We start from the raw sequence: 6,978 nt of genomic DNA, 5'->3' as shown, positions 1-6,978 counted from the left end.
GGGGGAGGCACTGCAGAGTGGTGGGGGCGGCCCAAGGGGCTGGGAGAGGGTCCGGCCCACTCTGTGCCTGGGCTGGGACTGGTCCCGCCGGCGCAGGGTAGCAGGAAGCTCTAGGAATGGATTTATTATGTACTTGTATTTATCACTAGAAAACAGGAGTAGTGACAGTTGCAATATTTTAAGATATAGTTAGTTTTGAAAGGCTTTTCCTTCTGCTTTATAAATAATCATAATCATACTGTACAATTTGTTTTCTTATTTAGTTACCTACCAATACACTGTATCTGGGAGAATAAATAAAGAATTAACATTCACTGTGAGCTGTTCACGTCATGTGTATACTTCTGGAAGAGTTCACAGTGTTTTGGCCAGGTTTGAAGCCCAAGCTCTTTTGACAATGCTGCAGGTGAAAAAGAAGGACTTTAGCCACACATTTATTTATATCCTGAAGAAGATTCAAGACTCCTTTCCACTGAAATGCTCAGCCTAGCCTTGCTAGTGTATCCTTAGCTAAAAGAGGAGAAAAGGCCTTTTATTTAGACATGTCCTACTGACATTAATAGGCTCCTTTGTTTCAACAAAAGAATCTTAATGCTATCCTAAGATTGATGGCTAAGACACATGGCTCCATCGGGAAGAAACCATGTAGACCAGATGGCCTCTGAGGAGCTGCCATGAAATGCAATCTCAATATTTTTCAAAAATTCAGTTAGAAAAACATTATTGGTTGAAGTGGCATAATTATTCACACATCTAAACATTCAGAAATGGATCAGTAGATTAGAGATACATGCAGAAACGTGGACCTTCTCAGAATTTTTTCACCAAGTTATGCCTTAAGGAATATCAGTAGGCGTATGCTGAGGATTCCACACAGAGCAATCTTGACCGTGTGTCTCTGTGTGTATATTATGGGCATTGCCTATTGAAACACCAGGAGATTTTTCTCCAAGAAGTTTTAATTGTTTCAATAGTGTAATCTATCTGTAAATAACACAAGGCTACTCAATAAAACTCAAATAATACAATAAGAATATAACAATATAAATATAATATTATAGAGCTAAAATCTACCCCCCTACTACTAGTGCTACCACTAAAATTACCATTTAGAGAAAGTTATTAATATTTGAGCAAACAAAAGTAACTCTTTTTATATGTTTATGTATAGACTTAAGGAAGAGCCTTACTATGTATGCCATTTTCAGACCAATCTTTTTTATTCAAAATGTCTAAATAAATATAATTATACATTAACCTTCTACATGGCTATATGTGAATGTGTCAATTTTTTACCTTTGCTGAAGTATAATCAACAAATAAAAATTATGCATATCCAAGGTGAACAGTGTGATATTTTGATACATAGATTCATTAGAAATGATTGCCATAACTAAGCTAATTAATATATCTATTACCCCATGAGTTACTTTTCTGTACAAAAGTTTACCAAGGAAATACATTACTAATGTAGCATTAATAGGTTCTAAGTTTTAATTTTGACAGAAACAATATTATACTGATCATCCTTGCACATACTTACATCTTCATATACATCCAATTAAATCCTTGTGATGAATTTCTAAAAATGGTATTTCTGAACCAAAGAATACATACTTATACACGTGACAAAACTGATTTCCAGCAAACATAACCCCATGCTCCCTTATCCTACCATGGCTCTCTACCTACTTCTCCCAGGTTGTCAACATTTTTGCACATTTTCTACACAACAACTGAGTCCATTCTCAAATGTGTTTTGGCCCTGCTTTTGTTAGTTGCCCTTGCATGTCCTTTCCCACAGAAATGGACTTGCGAGGACATGGTCATATTTTAACATTTATCCTCTCTTAAAGACTTATAAAACCCTCTACATAGCAAGTGCACAGAATTTTGAGCACTGTTATTTCTTAGTTTCTATATTTACTATCTTGCTATAGGCTGATTGGAAATGAAGATGGAAACTATCAAGTGCCACACTGCATGTAAGTTGCAGTGCTGACCTAAGCCCACCTGGAATGCCTCATCTTGCCCTAATGCCTTCCCTTCTTCCCAATTCTGAAGTGGCTTCTCCCGACTCATCTAACTGCCTCTTTCAAACTTCAAACTCATTCTTTGCACAGTTGGTTTGGCAATTTATCCAGTAGTGCTTCAAGACACATATTTGCCTATGCCCGCAACCGACTCTTTTGATCACATCCTAAACTTTTCACTTCTTCAAATAAGTACATGTTCAACCAACAATAAAGTCTTTCTTAAGGAAATGGGTGGAGGGGAAAGCAGGTGTCAGGGATTGCCTCAGATTTTCCACGGGGGTGGCTCAGGGTGGGAGGGAGTGAACTTGGCTGAAACATTCAACTAAGCAGTTTGGGAGCTCTGTTTTACTTATTGACTCAATATTCTGACTCCAGATAAAGCTTGGCCCAGTGATGTCAGCTTCTAACACAAATTCATTTTCATTACATAAAGAGCATCCATATATTTAAACCTACTGTGCCAGTATAACACAAACCTTAAATATTGCATGATTCTCTTACATGAGAAATATAAAGTATAAATAAGTTAAAAGGGGCGGCAAGATAGCTCAGCAGACTAAGTGCCTGCTTAGGCAAGCGCAGGGACTGAGATTCCATCCCTGGTTCTGCATGCAGCGCCAACCTACCCTGGGGCTCACTGAGACAGCAACCAAGGCTGGGCATGGTAGTACACACCAGGAATCCCAGAGCTAGGGAGGCTGAAACAGGAGGATCACTACAAGTCCAAGCTGCGTAGTGAGCTCCTGTATCAAATACACTAAATAAATAAACAAATAAAGTAAAAGACAGATAATAGGAAGCAGGGAGATAGGTATTTTAGAAATGGGAAGGGACCGAGAGATGGAGGGAGGGGAAGAAAGAATTCTATGTGTTAGGAAAGTGTACAAACTTCCATGATGGATGTAATCATTATACACTGCACACATGGCCTGATAAACATTAAAAATTAAAGATGTGACCCCTTTTCACTCTCAAAAGTTTCGAATGATAAACTCTTTATGTCTGTTGTTGGCTCTGGTTTCGTATTTATTTCTTAAACTTAAATCTCCCACAAATTTAAAAGCCTTAGTAGATAACCATCAAATGTTTCAAATGGGATATAAGTCTTGCCTCCCTCTTCTCGGTTAATTGAGTAAGTTTATATTAGAAACTAAACCTAAAGGACTCAATGAAACAGTCATTGTGGAGATAACATTTGCTGTTCATGACCTTTTAAAAGGTCATAAAGTTGGTTTTCTCTATGTGCACAGTTTTCTTCAACTAGATTGAGAAATTTTTGCCATACTGTTATTCTTATTTTTGGTATCCCTTCTCATCTCACTCAAAATAGTACTCTGTGGGCATGCAATAAATTATTCTGTGAACCTCTTGGGGCCTGAAGATTTTAATTTGCTTTCTTGATTATGAGCATCCTCTGTCTTGACTCCTACCTTGTCATCACAGATATGTGAGCGAATAATACTGACTGGAATGCTGAACAGGAAGCTGCATCCTGGAAACCCAGAAGAATTACAAGATTCACTTTATGTCTCTGGCTCAGTTGTTCATGGCTACAGCTCATCTGAATTAGATGTGTCTGAAAATTCAATTATCCCAAATGGAAACATCTGGATCCTTTTCTCTTCTTTTAATCCTTTGTCCGAGCGACTCTGCCAGACAGTCCATATCCCTTGTTGGTTTGGCAAGAAACAGAGAAGGGCACAGTTAAAAGTGGGAGTCGCTGGTGGAAATGTTTCCTTGCCTGTTTTTGCAGTCTATGTGGTCACTTTCGTCTTCTAGATAGAAGTTTTTTTTTAAATCAAAGCAAAGACTTTAGAATAAAAGTTAATATAAGCCCATATTTTATAGAGGGAGGAATTTGGAGCCTAGCAAAAATGAAACGAATTGCTCAAAGATAGATACGTAGTGACAGCAGAGCTATCTCAAAGCCTTTATTCTCATTCCTGGCCTGGAGCACACGACATACGTGGGACTATTATCATTGCTTTGTTTCCATCAGTGGTATTGATCCTGAGCTAATTTTAACCATAGAAAACTAATTTTCATTTAAAATACTTTTGATATTATGATAAAAAAGTTAAAACCTCATATTTTTAGTAGATGTTGAATGATAAAATTAACTGCTTTCTTCGGGTGCAAGATTTAAGCCAAGCTCAGACATGCTGGTGTGCATTCATAAACTAAGAAAGAAAATCAGAGAAAATAAGATTTAATAGAGAAGATCACAGCTTAAATTGTGGACCATCATGTTCATCTTATCCATGCTTTTCAGATTCCTTTTCATAGAAAAAAAAAAGTGCAGGGAACAAAGAGTGAGAGAGAAGTGAAAATATATTTGACCTGAAATTTTAGTTTCAACTTAAGAAAAGCGGAGAATGAGATCTTATTAAAATTATATCTGTAGGGGATAGAGACAGCCCATTTAGATAAGCTGAATATCTGGTTTTCTAAACTGTAAGAAAGGGTTTTGATTCTTTGGGCAAGCTGTGACCTCATGCAGTGGAGAGGCTACAAAAAATTACTGACCAAGAGAAACAATTTTTATATAAGATACCACATATCTAAGAATACTAAAAAGATATTTTAAAGTCTATTTAATCCTATTTTGGACATCAGTTCTTATCTTTCCTTTCCCTAAAAGTGTTCACTCACATTTCTGTTTCTAGAACACTTTAGAAAATTATGTGAAAATACATTTGGTTCATGGATGATATTTTTTACATCTTTATTCATCCTATTACTTTGGTGAATAAATTGATCTTCCATCTCCACTTGCTGTAAGGTTCAGTTATAATGTTAATGTGAAGGAGGAAGATAAGGCATAAGGGAAGTAATATCAAGACTATAAGGGAGCCTGAAACCAAAGCCTGTTCCACTGAGGCAGAGGGAAATAACAGAGAGGGATTAGGAAGAGGTACAGGATAATGTTAAAGGGAGAAAGCCAGGAGAGATGAGAGGAGGTGGTGTCCACGTGGTGTCACATCTCTAACATTTGACCTAGAAATTTTCAGAGAATGGATTATTAGACAGGGCTTGGGTGCCAAAGGCTAAGGTGAACCTGTTCTACTTCCCATTTGGCTCTTTGAATAGAATCCAATGGGCAGAGTATTCTATGTCAATAGGAAGAAGGTCCAACAGTACAAACTCTAGCCAAAGAAGAAAGCCAATGCACTAGCTCACAGATGACCACCCCTAAAGACTCCATGTTCCCATGAAGAGACAAGGGAGAGTTGTTAGAAACAGGAGGACTTGAGGGCCAGAACACCTGCCATAGGGTCCACCATGATGGGACTTGGGGGACCCTACACAGAGCTTTCAGGGAAAACTGTGCCAGTCCCAGATCTGGATGCGGGGTGGGCAGATGCTCAGCAAGAGACTCACAAAGAACCAAAATGGGACCAAGGCACCAGAAAAGAACCACTTAAACAGGGAAATTAGAAAGAATGGACACATACCTGTTCACAAATCACAGAGTTCAGGATACACATGAAAAAACATTAACAATATTGACATGTAAGAACAAAGTTTAAGGGCTGGCAAGATAGCTCAGCAGACTTGTTGCACCCTGTAACCCCAGCACTGGACAGATTGCAAAGAGGAGGATCACTATGAGTCAGAATTGCATACTGAGACCCTTTACCAAATACATTTTTAAAAAATTAAATAAATAAAAATAAAAGAACAAAGTTTAATTTTATAGCCACTCAGCATATAATTATTCAGTATTTGGCAACAAAGTTTATGGTCTTAGAAAAAATGACTCTCAACTAAAAGTGTGACTCTGGAAAAGTTACAAGGCCACCATCTACTGGTAATTTGCTCAAACCTCAAACACAACTCTTGAAATCTATTAACCATTTAAGAAGGAAGTGTCAGGCTGGGGATATAGTTTGGTGGCATAAGCACCTGCTTGGTAAGTGCAAGGTTCCAAGTTCAATCCTCAATATAGCAAAAATAATAATAATTATTATTAAAGAAAATAATAATAATAGTTATTATTATTTTTAAAGAAGAAAACATCAAATGCAATTTCCAGACTGTAACCACTAACATCACAACTTCTAAGTTTTATTCAAAATTCCTGTTGATTTTCAGATATAAACTGATAATGTCTAACAAGTACTCAGAAATCTAAAACAAAATAGTTTTCCAAATTGTTTTCAATGTTGTATAAATTTCTCCATCTTAGATATCATTGAGTCAGTGGAAACGTAACATACATAAGGGCTAGGAAACTTACAAATAACATTTTCAGATGAAAAAAACCTGTAAAAACTTTTCAGCATCCATGAATTTTAAGGGAAGATGATATATAACTAAAGAAATCATAAGTTCAACTAACACTATCTAATCTAAAATATAAACATAATGTCACATATGTAATTTAAAATTTTCTATCATCTGCACTGAAAATGTAAAAGAAACAGGTGCAAGTAATTTTAATCACATGTTTTATTTAATATATTGCAAACACTTATGATTTCAAAATTAATCAGCATAAAAGCTATTTTCTCATACTCACAGCATACCTAAATGCAATGACACATTTTCATTAGTGAAATGTGTCCTACCAAACTAATAAATTTGTTTTGAATGGAAACGACATTGTTCCATTGCTTTTTTCCCCATAATTTTATTGATAAACAAATAACAATGAGATGGCTTCAAATCAAATGGATAGGACAGTTTCAATAATTAACACATTGCATACATTCTTCCTAGTGGCTAACTGCTGTACAAGATGCAGACATGATATCCTATTTACAAACACCATTAGAACAAATCACTCTATTCATTAAGAGAATGTAACTATGTATCTATCCTAACCACTTTGAATACACAGATACAAAATGAACATTCATCTGTATACCCTTTTTTTGTTAAGTTCCATTATTTGAATATTATATGTGTATAAACTCAGCAAAATATTCTGAAAGAGTCC

The sequence above is a fragment of the Octodon degus genome, unplaced genomic scaffold, assembly GCF_000260255.1.
Source record: "Octodon degus isolate 3935 unplaced genomic scaffold, OctDeg1.0 scaffold00281, whole genome shotgun sequence".
Classification (NCBI taxonomy): Eukaryota; Metazoa; Chordata; class Mammalia; order Rodentia; family Octodontidae; genus Octodon; species Octodon degus.
The sequence above is the reverse complement of the archived record's forward strand: the minus strand, read 5'-3'. Positions refer to the sequence as shown.